A 17,721-nucleotide genomic window follows, 5' to 3' on the forward strand; every position below is an offset into this window, starting at 1 on the left:
GCAGGTCTTAATATAAATCTAATTGACAGAAATGCGTGTTTATGCGAGTTGAGATCACTGTTCTAGAGGACATTTCATGAATAAACATTGTTGTGATGAAAATTTAAAGTGATTGTTCACCCAAAAATAAAAATGCAGTTATTGTTTAGTAGAGTTGGGGTACTTGAACTCGAGTCCAATTTTGAAGGAACTCGGACTTGTCACGCACCCTGACATTTTATACTTGTACATTTTCTGAGTATAGTCGACTCCGGGCACTGGAGGACACAATATATTATTAAAAAACAAAACGAAACTAGTTACATTGTGTTGTTTCAGCGTTGAGCATTGTAGCCAAATCACAGACATGTATATTCAGCGCATGAACGCTTGTGGCCAATCAGAGGCATTTTAGATTCACCATGTGGAGAATTCGCTCAAAATGTATGTTCAGAATCAGCACAAGCTTTATACTTTTGCAAATCCCCTCATAAACAACAAAGTCTAGATGCAATGTAAATAAGAGATTCACTGTGCAATGTGGACAACTTAATTGTTTATGACGAGAGTTTTAGTGAGTGCAGAACGCGGTAAGTAAGTGATGGCTTAAAGGGAGCCCTATTGATGATCTAAATAGTTTTGTTTTTCATGCTTCTAGAGGACAAGTGGTTACTTTCACACTGTAAAGTACTGTACTTTCACTTCTGCCGCTCGACAGAGCAAGATACATATAAAATAAAGACATCCGTCTGTTTTCTGTTGTCTTGCATGCAGCTTTATTTGTTTATTTATTTGTTTTTCCTTTACAGCCATTCACAAATTAATTCCCAGTTCCTATGGGTAAAAGCAAATTCGGAGTTGACATACAGCGGGGGAAATAAGTATTGAACACGTCATCTTTTTTCTCAGTAAATATATTTCCAAAGGTGCTATTGACATGAAATTTTCACCAGATGTTGGTAACAACCCAAGTAAGCCATACATACAAAGAAACAAACAAAAATAAGTTCAGAAATTAAGTTGTGTAATAATGTGAAATGACACAGGGAAAAAGTATTGAACACATGAAGAAAGGGAGGCGCAAAAAGGCATGGAAAGCCAAGACAACTGCTGAAAACTTGCAGTAATTAAAAAGCAATCCAGCCCCCTGTCAGTGGAAATTAATAACAGCTGGTTCAGTCCCAAATGATGGCCTACAAAAAGGTCTCATTGCGAAGGTGTCACACAAGACACATCTCATGATGGGTAAAAGCAAAGAGCTGTCTCAAGACATTCGCAACCTAATTGTTGCAAAACATAATGATGGCATTGGTTACAGGTGCCATTCTAAGCTTCTGAATGGTCCAGTGAGCACTTTTGGGGCCATAATACGGAAGTGGAAAGACAATAATTTCACCATAAATTTGCCTCGACCAGTGCTCCTCGCAAGATTTCTGATAGAGGAGTGAAAAGAATAATCAGAAGAGTTGCAATGTTTAATTGTCATGGACATATTTCACAGGCTTTCAGAATAGATTATTAGAGGTTCAGAAGGCCACACAGCAACTTATCGGCATTGCACCAAGCAAAAATCAATCGTAATCATTATTAAGAGTAAAGATCAAGCGCCCAACAAGGTCTAAGCACATTCATTCAAATAACTTGTTTTCCCCCATGGCATAAACAGATGTGACTTTTTGTGGGCGTTCCCAGTAATGCTGACCAAGTCTATAGTAACCACAGCAACATGAGAACGTGATAAGCATAGCAACATTTTGGCGTCTAATAATGTTATGACTTTTGTTACATTTACACTTTAGTCATAAGTTTACATACACCTTGCAGAAACTGAATAAGTAGTATCAAAAACATTTAGTACTGCCCTGAAAAAGCTTTTTCACATAACAGATGTTTAAATATAGCCTAGTCCACAAGACAAAATATATATGCTTGATTTTTAATATTGTGTAATTACCTGGATGAACCACAACTGTTTTTTGTTTTGTTTTGTAATGGTTGTTCATGAGTCCTTTGCATGTCCCGAAGAGTTAAACTGCCCAATGGTCTTCAGAAAAATCCTCCAGCTCCTGCACATTCTTTGCTTTTCCAGCATCTTCAGCATATTTGACTCCTTACTAGCAGTGACTATGATTGTGAGATCCATCTTTTCACACTGGTGATAACTGAGGGACTCATACACAACTATTACAAACGCCGCAAACATTCAGTGATGCTCAAGAAGAAAACATCCATTAAGAGCCAGGAGGTGTAAACTTTTGAACAGGATGATTGATGTAAATTGTTCTTATTTTGTTTAAAAATTCATTACTTAATTAGTACTGTCCTTCAGAGGCCAAATAAAATATTCACATGTAAAGGAAAATAAGAAAAATGTACACATCATCTTGCTCAAAAGTTTACCCCTGGCTCTTAAAGGGATACTTCACCTCTGGAAAGATGAATGTGTATTTAAAATGGGTCATTTATGTAGTAGAAATGTGAAATTATTTTTGAATTTGGAGCCTTCTAGACTGAGAAAAGCCAGAAAATGTATTTTTGGCTTATCTGGATGAAAGACAACAACTCCCAGAATGCACTTGCTTCGCTGCTCTACGAGGCCACTCCCAAGCCACGCCTACCGGTAAAAGCGCACAGTTAAACAACAAGACTAGGCTACTAGTGAGTCTCCGTGACGAGTCTGCCCGGGATTTCGAGATCGCCCAAAACGTCCGGGATTCGGCTTTTGCGTTATACAGTCGCCATTCATTATGTTTACTGTGGCGAGCACGACGAGGCTGAGGGGCGCGGGAGAATGGCGCGAGGCCGGTGGCGTGATTACTTATGAGCGACGGAGGAGCAGGAATTTTCTTAGCAATGTTAAAAAGCACATCAACCGATCACTTGTTTAGCGTTTATGTAAACTTTACATTCAGATTCACCAATCGGAATGAATTCAGTTAGATTGAAACAAAAGGTGTGCATGTAAACAATGAATGGCGACTGCAGAAAGCAAAAGCTGAATCCTGGACATTTTGGACGATCTCGACGGCCGGACATGTCCGGGAAAAAGAGGATGGTAACCCCTTCTCAGCTTTCTCCTACTACTCAGCTTTCTCCACAGAACAAGAGCCTGCTAGCTTAGCTTCCAAAGAAAGACGGCTGACACTATGTGTACATTCTGTGAGTGAGATCCCACCCCCTATGGGCGGGTTGAAAACATGCAGAACAGCCCCAACTACTGGCTGTAGTCTTTAGCCTCTGGCCAAAAAATCCTCCGATGACGCAAAATGACGATTTTTGCGTCATCGGAGGATTTTTTCCAGACAAAAAAAAAATTACATAAATCTCTCGTCTTAGGGGGACATGAGGGAGGAAAGCACGGTAATTTGAAAACATTATGGGTTTTCTACTGATACAAAGCTTAAAGGAACACGCCGACTTTTTGGGACTTTAGCTTATTCACCGTATCCCCCAGAGTTAGATGAGTCCATATAAACCATTTTCATCTCTGTGCGTGCCGTAACTCTGTCTGACGCACCCACCGCTAGCCTAGCTTAGCACAAAGACTGGAGGTAAACGCCTCCAGCTAGCATACTGCCTAGAGCCCTGCACGGGGCAAAACATCCAGCCCTAACCGAGACCTGGCCCGTGGTGTTCAAGCCCTAATCCGGCCCCAGCCCGAAAACGTATGCAATTTTTCAGCCCGAACCCAACCCGAGACCAACATCAATATCACTTTGAGCTCTCTCTGACGCGCGCTCTCTGATGCGCGCTGTCTCTGCTAGACGCACACACATACACACACGCTACTAGGTAACATTTTATTATAGGCCTCAAACATAACTTAGCCTGGTTCTACCAGACTCTCGTACATTTCATTTGTACAGAGAGTCTGGCCTCTCTCCATTGAGAAACGTTTACTTCCTTGTAGGCGGGTTCTCTGTTAAAGTTCAAAACTATTGGATCTGCCCAGAGTCACTCAGGATCTGCCATAGCCAATCGCTAACGTGTGGTCATGACGTATGTCATGCGCCGAAACCGTCCGGAAACATTTACAAATTCTAAATGTATATTTGACACTAAGGACAGTGATGTATTCAGTCAACTGTCGAAGCTGGGTCTAATCATTAACAATACGCTGCTGCGGTCGTTTCGGATCTGCCGCAAATGCTGTACAGTGATCACCAGGCTACTGCGCGATACGGAAACAACTTTTCTGCCTCCTTCACTTGGTCCTCCATTAGTGCAACAAGAGGGGAGACGACAACAACTATCGGCTTTGCATCCCTATCGTTCGCCTTAGCTAACTCATTCACCACTAGAACTGCCATGGCAGTCATTTTGACCGTTTTGAATTTTATATCTGCAATAACTTTGTTAAAAAAATAAATACAATCCTGCTGGTACCTGACTTTTCTTAAAAGTGTCTATTTTCATTTAAAATGTTTTTCATATAAATTACACATAAGGCAAAAAAAAAACCAAATGAACATATTTACCTATTTCGGCCATAAACGGTCATATTGACCGCACTGAATTTTGCGGTATTATTATACCAATATACGCAACAATAAAATGTGGTAAAAAAAATACACTAAACATATTCAACAACAAATCATTTAAATGTAATGATATTCAGAACAGAACAAGAATGAAAAAATAACTAAAACCAAAATGAAATGCTTTATAAGCGAAAGTGAAAGTAAGCGGCGTTAGGCTCACGTAACTCTCTAATTAGAATCAAAATGTTTCAAACATTTGTGATGTATTTGGATGCTAAACTATTCTTTATCATAGGCTTTGAACTTCACTCACGTTCTAATATCGACGGAAAAAAACATCCTCTTCACACGCATAAAATGGTACGAATTGTAGCCTACTAGTACTGAGAAACAGAGCAGTGGAATTTTTATATGTTAGGTTGACTATTTTATTATATTTTATTATGGCTATAATGAACAGGCTGCAATGCTGGAATATGGTGTGTGTGTGTCGGCGGGCGCGATCAAACAGTGGAAACATGAAAACATAGGCTACTATTTTGTTCAGGGCATCTACGAATATTATTTATTTATAAATTATAATTAAACTTGTTTAAATGTACAGTTTGGGGTTGTTTTGTTTTTAAAAGACATCTTAATACAATGCATTAATCTCTCAATTGGGGATTTATCATTAAAGATATAGAGTTTTGAATAGCGATCAAAATGACCGCTTGCGGCAGTTCTAGTAGTTATGGAATTCTGGCACTTCTAGTGCTAGCGGAGTGAGCTGGAAAATCAAACTTTTCCCGAACCCCGTGGGGAGGAGGGCCACAACATCATGGCCACCAACAAAACTTAGCAAACATTGTTCTTACTCCGGCTTTAACTTCTGTATATTCTGTATATTCTGTATATTAACTTCTGCCTCGCTGCCTGCTGTGAGTGTGTTTGTTTGCTTCGGTGCTGTAAGCTCCATCTTAGCCTTGTATTTCTTTGTTTTGAACCATCATTTACTACCATTTACTATCATTTTCTAGTTGTTTATACTACTACATTTTACCCAACATTTCAGATTAACCTGACATCGCTAGCTTCTGTTATTAGTACTACTAGCACAAAACGCTAGTAATTCGCTAGCCTGTTAACGCGCCACCCGTGCGCTCAGCTATTTTTATTTATTTATTTTTCTCTCGCGCGTCCGCGCCTTTGAGTTCATAAAAGCTCAGGTGAGTAAGAATCACTCAACAAACACGGTGAGTAATGTATTGTCCTGTTATTGTCACCTGCACTTCATGTCACATGTTTAGCATAGACTTCTCTGTCGGCAACATAGGATTTATATGTGATAAATGTAAGAAGACAGTTAGGTTGACAGAGAAGATTTCAGAATTAGAAACACGCATCCAAACTTTAATTGAGGATAGTAAGAGTGCTAGTGCTTTAGATGTTTTGGATGCGCATAGCATAGTGAACACTTTACATGAGTCGATTCCGGCTGAAGTAGAGCCTGTGCAGCCGGGCAAATGGGTGACAGTGAGGGATCGCTCTAGTCGCGGATCTAAAAACCACTCTTCCTTTCCGATTACCATAACAAATCGATTTGCCCCGCTCAGTGAAACACCCACTGAGAATGATTGTGCCCTAGTTATTGGCGATTCTATTACACGGAACGTGAAAATAGAGACACCAACCACCATAGTCACATGTTTGCCGGGAGCCAGAGCGCCTAAACTCGTTAAATCATCTAAATCGACAACATGTATGTTAGACCCTATACCGACTAAGCTACTGAAAGAGATGCTTCCAGAGGTCCTAGATCCTCTTCTTAATATCATTAATTCATCTTTGTCTCTAGGATACGTACCAAAAAACTTTAAGCTGGCTATGATTAAACCGCTTGTTAAAAAAACGCAACTTGATCCTACAGATTTAGTCAATTACAGGCCGATCTCGAATCTACCTTTTCTGTCAAAGATATTAGAAAAGGCAGTATCCTCACAACTGTGTTCCTTTCTTGAAAGAAATGATATCTGCGAGGATTTCCAGTCCGGATTTAGACCGTACCATAGTACCGAGACTGCTCTCGTTAGAGTCACAAATGATTTGCTCTTATCATCCGATCGTGGTTGTATCTCTCTATTAGTGTTACTCGATCTTAGTGCTGCATTTGACACCATTGACCACAACGTTCTTTTAAATAGACTTGAACATTATGTTGGCATTACGGGAAATGCACTAGCATGGTTTAAATCATACTTATCTGACCGTTATCAGTTTGTAGCAGTAAATGATGAGATGTCTCATCGATCACAAGTTCAGTATGGCGTACCACAAGGCTCAGTACTAGGACCGCTGCTGTTCACTCTGTACATGCTACCATTAGGAGATATCATTAGGAAACATGGAATTAGCTTTCACTGTTATGCTGACGATACTCAGCTGTATATTTCTTCAAAACCTAACGAAACTTACCAATTCACAAAATTAACGGAATGCATAGCTGATATAAAAAATTGGATGACTCGTAATTTCCTACTTCTAAATTCTGAAAAAAAACAGAGATTCTAATTATTGGACAAAAAACTTCCTCACGTAATAACCTAGAATACTGTCTAACACTCGATGGCTGCTCTGTTAAGTCTTCGTCGTCGGTTAGGAACCTGGGTGTGCTCTTTGATACCAATCTTTCATTTGAAAGTCACGTGTCTAGTATCTGTAAAACGGCATTTTTCCATCTTAAAAATATATCTAAATTACGCCATATGCTCTCATTGACAAATGCGGAACAATTAGTTCATGCGTTCATGACCTCAAGGCTAGATTATTGTAATGCTCTACTGGGTGATTGCCCTGCACGCTTAAACTACAGCTGGTTCAAAACGCAGCAGCTCGAGTTCTTACCAGAACCAGGAAGTATGACCATATTAGCCCAGTTCTGTCAACACTACACTGGCTGCCTATTAAACATCGCATAAATTTTAAAATATTGCTGATTACTTACAAAGCACTAAATGGTTTAGTTCCGCAGTACTTGAGCGAGCTCTTAACGCATTATAGTCCTTCACGTCTATTGCGATCTCAAAATTCCGGCCAGTTACTAATACCTAGAATATCAAAATCGACTGCTGGCGGTAGATCCTTTTCCTATTTAGCACCAAAACTCTGGAACAGTCTTCCTACCATTGTCCTGGAAGCAGACACATTCTGTCAGTTCAAAGCCAGATTAAAGACACATCTCTTTGACCTCATGAGAAGAATGGCATCTACGCTAATTTTAGTGTCTGTGTTTATCCCGAGGTTTTCCTGCAGCCTGCCGGATCCAGGCCGTATCCAGATCTGACGAAGGACCTTCGCCTGGACCGATGACAACGCAGTGCTGAAGTGCCAACTAGTCTCTCCCTATGGAGGATCCCTCTACCACTATACGGATAAGGCGTTGTCGGGAAAATTCGTTTCACATTCCTACCCCAAAGCAACAAAATAAAATAAAATTCTTTATCAAAATTTATAAGGAAAGACAAGTACTTTGTTTAGGCTGCGTATCCAAACCTGCGTATTTTCAAACGCACATAACTATAGAACCCATTCTAAATGCGCATGTGAACGCCATCAGCGTTTCTCACAGGTTCGCGTTTAAAGTCTGTGCAGAGGGAATGGTGTCGTCTTAGCGGCCCCTAATTTAATAACAAATGATCGTTGCGACGGAAGCAAATCAATCAAAACTAACTTTAGATGGAAAATAACTTAAATCTGCTATAAAGCCAAAACAATCTCTCTTACCTTAAATTATACGCTTATCTCTGTAAAGCTGCTTTGAAACAATCTACATTGTTAAAAGCGCTATATAAATGAAGATGACTTGACTTGACTATATTCGGCAGTTTTGCAACAACGGACCGAATAGCTTCTCACATCTTTCTCCGCTGCCATTACTCCAACTCAAACTGACGCACTACATCAACGTCATCGTTCTCAGCCACTCCCTCTGTTCGCTGATTGGTCCTACAAAAAATTGGTTTCTGGAAACCTAAGAATATACAGCAGTCCCAGACGTAGTACTGAAGTAAAATGAAATTGAGCGGAATTACGTAGGAGGGCGGAGCCAGGCTAAAACATAACTACCACCACCGACAATTATGCCCACAAATATTAATACAGACTGTCCATTACAGAGAAGCATAAACATGCAGTAGAGAATATTATATAGCCAAATGTGATCCAGCAGTAAATAAAGATTTACAGCCTACCTTTTTTTGATGTCAAGTAACTTTACTGAAGAACAACGTTTCAAAGAACTCTTCGCCAACTGGCTAACGTTAAATAATAATAAAAATATAATAAAGAAAAAAAAGAAACCGTTGAACTGAGTAGGCTCATTCACTGCATTCGCGAGTGTTGTGAAGAAAAAGAATAGCATCCACTGTTGAAGGCTTCAGGCTCATTGTTTGTTGTGGTAATCAAATCAAAACTCTTTCAGAATGCAGCTTTTCCTGAAGTATTGGGAACTTTTAGTAACTCCTTACGCTCCAACTTCTCCCTTATGCTCTACATGGTCAACTATCACCTATGCATTGCACGCGCGTCGCGTTACTCGCATAATCGCATATTGCGTTGCATATTTATATTATCAATAACAATATTTCATACAGTAGCCTGCGCTCTGCATGTATATTATGGGCACGATGAAAGGAGAAAAGCTAAAAAATAAAAAAATTTACCCGACTGCTCCCAATAAGTGACACATTTTCCCATTTACATGTTGTGATTTGTATAGTCACAGGGTGAAATAACATGGTCACATGAGACACAGACATCTTCTAACAGTATATAGACTGGGAACTATATTCTCAGAAGGCGAAGCACTGCTACTTGGGCAGAGTGATTTGCTCGCAACACCTGAGAAGCCCCGTGGTGAGGAACAGAGTTCGCTCAGAATTGGAGTAAATCACTCCGCAGAAGTAGCAGTGCTTCATCTTCTGAGAATATAGTTCCCAGTATGTATACGGTTAGAAGACGGTTGTGTCTCATGTGAGACACAACCTATCTTCACAACTATGTTCCTTTTTAGAAAAATGATATCTGCGAGGATTTTCAGTCAGGATTTAGACCGTACCATAGTACTGAGACAGCTCTCATCAGTCACAAATGATTTGCTCTTTTCATCCGATCATGGTTGTATCTCGCTATTAGTGTTACTCGATCTTAGTGCTGCATTTGATACTATTGACCACAACATTCTTTTAAATACTCGAAAATTATGTTGGCATTAGTGAAATTGCATTAGCATGGTTTAAATCATACTTCTCTGACCGTTATCAGTTTGTAGCAGTAAATGAAGAGATGTCTCATCGATCACAAGTATGGCGTACCACAAGGCTCAGTACTAGGACCGTTGCTTTTCACTCTGTACATGCTACCCTTGGGAGATATCATTACGAAGCATGGAATTAGTTTTCACTGTTATGCTAATGATACTCAGCTCTATATTTCTTCATGCCCTGACGAAACTTACCAATTCACAAAATTAACGGAATGCATAGCTGATATAAAAAAACTGGATGACTAGTAATTTCCTACTGAAAAAACAGAGATTCTAATTATTGGACAAAAAACATCCTCATGTAATAACCTAGAATACTGTCTAACAATTGATGGCTGCTCTGTCAAGTCTTTGTCGGCGGTTAGGAACCTGGGTGTGCTCTTTGATACCAATCTTTCATTTGAAAGTCACGTGTCTAGTATCTGTAAAACCGCATTCTTTCATCTTAAAAATATATCTAAATTACGTCATATGCGGTCAATGAAAAATGCGGAACAATTAGTTCATGCGTTCATGACATCAAGGCTAGATTATTGTAATGCTATTATGGGTGGTTGCCCTGCACGCTTAAACTACAGCTGGTCCAAAATGCAGCAGCTATAGTTCTTACTAGAACCAGGAAGTATTAGCCCGGTTCTGTCAACACTGCATTGGCTCCCTATTAAACACTAAGTGATCAGCAATATTTTAAAATTTATACAAAGCACTTAATGGTTTTAGCTCCACAGTACTTGAGCGAGCTCTTAATGCATTATAGTCCTTCACGTCTATTGTGATCTCAAAATTCCAGCCAGTTGATAATACCTAGAATATCAAAATCGACTGCAGGCAGTAGATCCTTTTCCTATTTAGCACCAAAACTTTGTAACAATCTTCCTAACATTGTCCGGGAAGCAGACACAATCTGTCAGTTCAAATCTAGACTAAAAACACATCTCTTTGACACATAAAACATTATAGACTTTTATAATTCAATGTTAGGCTGCATAGTTTAGGTCAGCCGGAACCGGGAACACTCCTCATAAATCCTGATGTACTTGTTACATCATAATGAGGATGGCATCTACACTAATATTAGTCTCTCTGTTTATCTGAGGTTTACTGAAGTCAGCTGGATCCCGGCCGTATCCAGATCAGATGGTGGACCTGCACCTGGATCCAGCCATGACGCATCCCTGAAGTGCCAGCCTCATCAGTCCTGTGAAGGCCTCATCGACACGACCAATCTGACTTCTGACCTGTAATGCTGCCTGGATCATAATCATACACTGTTCGCTCGTTGGCCAGAGGAGAACTGGTCCCCGACTGAGCCTGGGTTCTCCCCAAGCGGCAACATTCTGATCTGAAAAATGAAGCCTACCCGGAAGTGCGAAAAACTGCAATACATCGAAAATCCGCTAGGGCGAGGTCCCAAAAGGGAGCAAATGTCCATAGCCCCCATGTTAAAATGTCCGTTTTCACAGCATAAATTCATGTTTTTACAGGTTGGTCCCATGGACTTATTGTATTTTTCGATAGGTTCCGAGTGCCTGACAAGCATGAGGGCTGTGAATTTTTTTCTAACTCGTTAGTTTAGATCGTATTTAGATATAAAATGTATGACAATAAGGGCGTGGTTAACTTTGATTGACAGCTTGATTGACAGCTGACAAGGCAGCGCCACGGAGAATGACAACATAAGCGCCATTTTTTAATACAGCTGACATATAATACTACTATTTCTGTATCATGAAATGTAGTTAAGAGTTTTTCAGGCATATGTAGTTGTTTAAAGCTCAAATCTGTGGTTTATTTATAAAGATTTATGAAAATTGTATCCAGTTGTGAGATCCAGCGATGACCGGGCGCTCGGCGTTCATGTACCCCGCCTGGAACAGCCTTTCCTCGGCTAGTCGTTCTGAGGTTTGCCGCTGACTCTGGCGTCTCTGTAGTGGTTAAACATGAGATATAATTCGTCTTGTCTATATCTAATGGGCGATTTTTGGTCTCGTAAATCTATAATTTGTTCCCTGGCCAATCGTTTTGGCTGAGGGGAAGTTTCATAACTTTATAAGCTATTTAACTTTACCGTTGTATGGTTAACTTAGACTAGATCGAGCGCTGACTTTGTATGTTTGACTGAATTGTTTGCTTTATTTGTATAGCTTCTTGTAACTTTACCTTTTACTTATACTTTTATAATAGCTAATATTGATAAAACTGAAATTTAACAAAAAGAGACTGGGTTGAGTTTTGTCATTTTAAATTTTAATACAACGAATATGATCTGTAATGTTGTTTACTGCAACATCTGTTGTTTAGTACAAATGCACATAATGCCTGGACCATATTAAAATGTTTAATATTTTTATATTATATTTAAAACGAAAAGAGGCAGGTTTGTGTTTTATATTTAGTTTTTTTTATAAATAGGCAAACGTTATGTGCAGTGAATATAATCAATATGCGTTGCCTGAACCACATTTGTGTGGCTATAATGTTTAAGATTTCTTTAAATGAAAACGAAAAGAGTTAGTATGGTGTTTTATAACATATTTCGTTGCCTAAAATATACACAGAGATAACCGGAGCAGCAGAGCGAGCTGAGTGACGCGCGCTGCGTCTGAAGGTGGGCGGGTTTAGGATTTCCCAAGATTTTCCAAGATGGCGCCGCCCATACCCCCATAAACGGCTTCAAACCCGTTCTTCAGAAAGTCTATGGGTGACGTCACAGACGCTTTGTCCATATTTTTTACAGTCTATGGTTCTCCCAAGGTTTTTTTCTCCATTCTGTCACCTGATGGAGTTTTGGTTCCTTGCCACTGTTGCCTTGGCTTTTGGCTTGCTTAGTTGGGGAAATTTAATATTCAACAATATTATTGATCTCCCTTAAGGTGAGCGATGACAATTTTCTTCTAGAAACAAACTTTGTTGTATTATTTTCATGTTATCACTGTGAAGCTGCTTTGATACAATCTGTATTGTAAAGGGGTCATATAATGCCATTTTTGTACAAGCTAATATGATTCTTTAGGGTCTAAATTAAAAGTTTGTAATATTCTTTAATTAAAAATTCTCATTAGTATTGAAGGAAAACACTCATTTTACCTGGTCAAAAACAGCTCTGTATTCAGCACGCCGTTTAAGTGCATGTGTCTTTAAATAATGAGCTTTGCTCACCCCGCCCCTCTGTTTTGTGTGTACACCGTTTATTGTATTAACACAATAACCATAACGCGTTGTTCATTATAAACGTGGGATTATGAATTATATTGAAAACGTAGTATATGGAAAACATGCCGTAATGTACCCTGAGTGTAAACAGCCGCATTCATCGTGAAGCGTGCTAGCGATTTGCAAAGATTAATTTAAATATTAATATAAAGGTTAATAAAAAGTTACTCACTTTTTCTTCTGGAGGTGCAGCAGGAACACGAACAGTTGGTACCGATCCTTTTTTCAGGAGCAGCTTCTTAGCAAAACCAGCTTTATATTGACCTCGTTTGTAAAGCAGTCTGGTGTGTGAAATGATTCGCGCAAACATGAAAGCATTGACGTTGATCGTGGGGAATATTCCCTTCGAAAACAAACTCAGCCACCGCGTCTTCAGCGGTTTGGATTTAGGAACATCAAAATGATGCTGTGTTCCTTATTGCACCCAAGAACAGAACACCACAATCGCTTAGACGCCATTCTGCTCATAGACAATGCTCCAGGCAGCGTATCAACAATGACCGCGCCGGTCCGCGTGGAGTATGATTGACAGCTCGCTTACGAGCGAGGGCGGGTCTGTTGAAATGCTGCTGTCAATCAACAATCGTGGGAGGGGCGTCCAACCGTGTGACGTCACATGGTCGAACGGCTTGATTTGAGATGGGGGAAAACACATAAGAAGATTTAAAAAAAAAAACACTGGATGGATTATCATAATTTTATGATGGTTGTGTACAGGCACTGCCAACACATTTCAGTACAAACAACTTGTAAAAGTGCATGTACCATTATATGACCCCTTATTGTAAAAAGCGCTATATAAATAAAGGTGACTTGACTTACGCTACTTTCGATGTCACAAGTAGCGTTTAGGTGCAAATAGACTGCGTATGGCCGTTTGGCCGGAGCTAGAATTTTACTTTGTAACGTTTATGATGGATAGGTGCACTTTTATGGACTTCAAAACAGAAAGTCATTCACTGCCATTTGTTAAAAAACAAGGACACCATTTTGAAATACCAAGCTTAATCAGAACGACGTCTTCAAGAAAATTATGCGCACACTTTATTTTCTAATGAAGATCTCTGTTGTGTTCCAGTTGTTGCAATAACCAAGTGAGTTCACATTCACATCTGTCAACTGTCATTCTGACTGTCATCTGAAAACTCAAGTTCACGTCCTGAGATATTCACCTCAGAAGAAGAAATACACACACATATACATACATATACATACATATATATACATATATATATATACACATATATATATATATACACATATATATATATATATATATACACAGTGAGGAAAATAAGTATTTGAACACCCTGCTATTTTGCAAGTTCTCCCACTTGGAAATCATGGAAGGGTCTGAAATTGTCATCGTAGGTGCATGTCCACTGTGAGAGACATAATCTAAAAAAAAAATCCAGAAATCACAATATATGATTTTTTAACTATTTATTTGTATGATACAGCTGCAAATAAGTATTTGAACACCTGTCTATCAGCTAGAATTCTGACCCTCAAAGACCTGTTAGTCTGCCTTTAAAATGTCCACCTCCACTCCATTTATTATCATAAATTAGATGCATAAAGACACCTGTCCACCCCATACAATCAGTAAGAATCCAACTACTAACATGGCCAAGACCAAAGAGCTGTCCAAAGACACTAGAGACAAAATTGTACTCCTCCACAAGGCTGGAAAGGGCTACGGGGAAATTGCCAAGCAGCTTGGTGAAAAAAGGTCCACTGTTGGAGCAATCATTAGAAAATGGAAGCTAAACATGACTGTCAATCTCCCTCGGACTGGGGCTCCATGCAAGATCTCACCTCGTGGGGTCTCAATGATCCTAAGAAAGGTGAGAAATCAGCCCAGAACTACACGGGAGGAGCTGGTCAATGACCTGAAAAGAGCTGGGACCACCGCTTCCAAGGTTACTGTTGGTAAAACACTAAGACGTTATGGTTTGAAATCATGCATGGCACGGAAGGTTCCCCTGCTTAAACCAGCACGTCAAGGCCCGTCTTAAGTTTGCCAATGACCATTTGGATGATCCAGAGGAGTCATGGGAGAAAGTCATGTGGTCAGATGAGACCAAAATAGAACTTTTTGGTCATAATTCCACTAAACGTGTTTGGAGAAAAAAGAATGATGAGTACCATCCTAAGAACACCATCCCTACTGTGAAGCATGGGGGTGGTAGCATCATGCTTTGGGGGTGTTTTTCTGCACATGGGACAGGACGACTGCACTGTATTAAGGAGAGGATGACCGGGGCCATGTATTGCGAGATTTTGGGGAACAACCTCCTTCCCTCAGTTAGAGCACTGAAGATGGGTCGAGGCTGGGTCTTCCAACATGACAATGACCCGAAGCACACAGCCAGGATAACCAAGGAGTGGCTCTGTAAGAAGCATATCAAGGTTCTGGCGTGGCCTAGCCAGTCTCCAGACCTAATCCCAATAGAAAATCTTTGGAGGGAGCTCAAACTCCGTGTTTCTCAGTGACAGCCCAGAAACCTGACTGATCTAGAGAAGATCTGTGTGGAGGAGTGTGCCAAAATCCCTCCTGCAGTGTGTGCAAACCTGGTGAAAAACTACAGGAAACGTTTGACCTCTGTAATTGCAAACAAAGGCTACTGTACCAAATATTAACATTGATTTTCTCAGGTGTTCAAATACTTATTTGCAGCTGTATCATACAAATAAATAGTTAAAAAATCATACATTGTGATTTCTGGATTATCTAGATTATGTCTCTCACAGTGGACATGCACCTACGATGACAATTTCAGACCCCTCCATGATCTCTAAGTGGGAGAACTTGCACAATAGCAGGGTGTTCAAATACTTATTTTCCTCACTGTGTGTGTATGTATATATATATATATATATATATATATATATATATATATATATATATATATATATATATATATATATATATATATATATATATATATATATATATATATATATATATTTTTTTTTTTTTTTTTTTTTTACCAAAACATATCGTATGCCCTCAGAACATTTGGAAAATATGGCATGAGTTGTTTAATCATTCTGTGATGTTTGCACCTTTTTTGTTATAGCTTGAAGCTGGTCACTATTCATTCCCATTACATAGGAGTGAAAGATCCTTTTGTAGTCTGAAAACAGATCATATAGCATTAGAACATCACCAGGGTGAGTACAAAAAGGCTGAATTTTCATTTTTGGGTGAACTATCCCTTTAAAAGGAACACGCTGACTTATTCACCATATCCCCCAGAGTTAGATAATTCCATACATACCCTTTTCATCTCCGTGTGTGCCGTAACTCTGTCTGACGCACCCACCGCTAGCCTAGCTTAGCACAAATACTGGAGGTAAACAGCTCCATCTAGCCTACTGCTCCCAATAACATGAGATAACCAATAACCATCACATGAGACACAGCCATCTTCGAAACTGGGAACTATATTCTCAGAAGGCAAAGCACTGCTTGGGCGGAGTGATTAGCGCAACACCTGAAAAGCACCATTGTTACTTCCGTCAACAAAACCAATGTGACTCCAACTCTGAGCAAACTCTCTGCTCCTCACCACAGGGCTTCTCAGGTGCTGCGAGCAAATCACTCCGCAGAAGTAGCAGTGCTTCACCTTCTGAGAATATAGTTCCCAGTTAAGTATGTATACGGTTAGAAGATGGCTGTGTCTCATGTGACCTTGTTATTTGTACACGCTGTGACTATGCAAATCACAACATGTCACTAGGAAAATATTGGCGTTATTTTGTCAATTATTGGGAGCAGTATGCTAGCTAGAGCCTTTTACCTCCAGTCTTTGTGCTAAGCTAGGCTGGCGGTGAGTGCGTCAGACAGTTACGGCACGCACAGAGATGAAAAGGGTATGTATGGACCTATTTAACTCTGGGGGATACGGTGAATAAGCTAAAGTCCCAAAAAGTTGGCGTGTTCCTTTAAGTGAACAGATACAAAAACAACAAACTCAAGTTATAAGTACATCATCTCCTTTACACTTCTAATTTGAGGTGTAGGCTACCTTTGGTTTACTTGTTTCCATTTCATTAAACATCCAACACTCTGAATATCCTTCATTTGTATTTTGTTTTGTATCAAGCTACTTACCAGCATTCATGTCCATTGTACAATAGTCCAACAGAACACCAAACAAAATCCCATTCCACAGAATATGGGGCCAAAACCGTTTGGCTGCACACCTCTACCTTGCCATGTTTGCTAAAATATAGAGCTGCACGATCAATCGTTAAAAGATCGCAATCTTGATTCAAACACCCACACAATCTTATTCCCTGTGTCTATTAAATCTTTGACAAAATCATACCAGGACTTTCAAATCTGTGTCCGCGCTGCCGCTGAGCCAGAGAGAACAGTTGTAATGTTTAGGTATGAAATAGCTTCACAAACAGTCTTTTCAACCAGTATTGTTATATCTGTGTTAAAAATATTCAAATAATCACATAAATACTGAGATAAGTTAAGATATAAATACTGATGTCTATGAACTATGGCAAATTACCTTTTGAAAGTAACTTGGTGCTTTAAACAAAGATTGTATCGATTACATTGTTAAACCACTAGGCGACGTCAAGTCACTGTTAAAAATGTATTTGGCATTGAATCATTCGTTCAAGAGGTTTAAAAAAATTATTAATCCAGAAATTAATGAAACAAGTGAAGTACTTATTTAAAAAAAAAAAAAAAAAAAAACATTTTAAATAAACATGCAGCAA

At 39.4% G+C, this 17,721-nt stretch overlaps 1 protein-coding gene across 11 annotated transcripts in view; it reads right to left on the bottom strand.

The window, feature by feature from the left end:
• Positions 1-17,721, bottom strand: part of LOC308697242 (oxysterol-binding protein-related protein 7-like) — a 99,415-nt gene that overhangs the window by 28,425 nt on the left and 53,269 nt on the right. For 3 of the 11 annotated variants that reach the window (XR_014030916.1, XR_014030918.1, XR_014030919.1), the window contains exon 19: positions 16,045-16,115. The exons of the other annotated variants lie outside the window; for them this stretch is intronic. The gene's annotated coding sequence lies outside the window, so the exon portion shown is untranslated. The remainder of the gene's footprint in view (positions 1-16,044; positions 16,116-17,721) is intronic. 11 annotated transcript variants of the gene reach the window in all.

The sequence above is a fragment of the Scardinius erythrophthalmus genome (genome assembly GCF_964197995.2).
Source record: "Scardinius erythrophthalmus genome assembly, chromosome: 10".
Taxonomy (NCBI): domain Eukaryota; kingdom Metazoa; phylum Chordata; class Actinopteri; order Cypriniformes; family Leuciscidae; genus Scardinius; species Scardinius erythrophthalmus.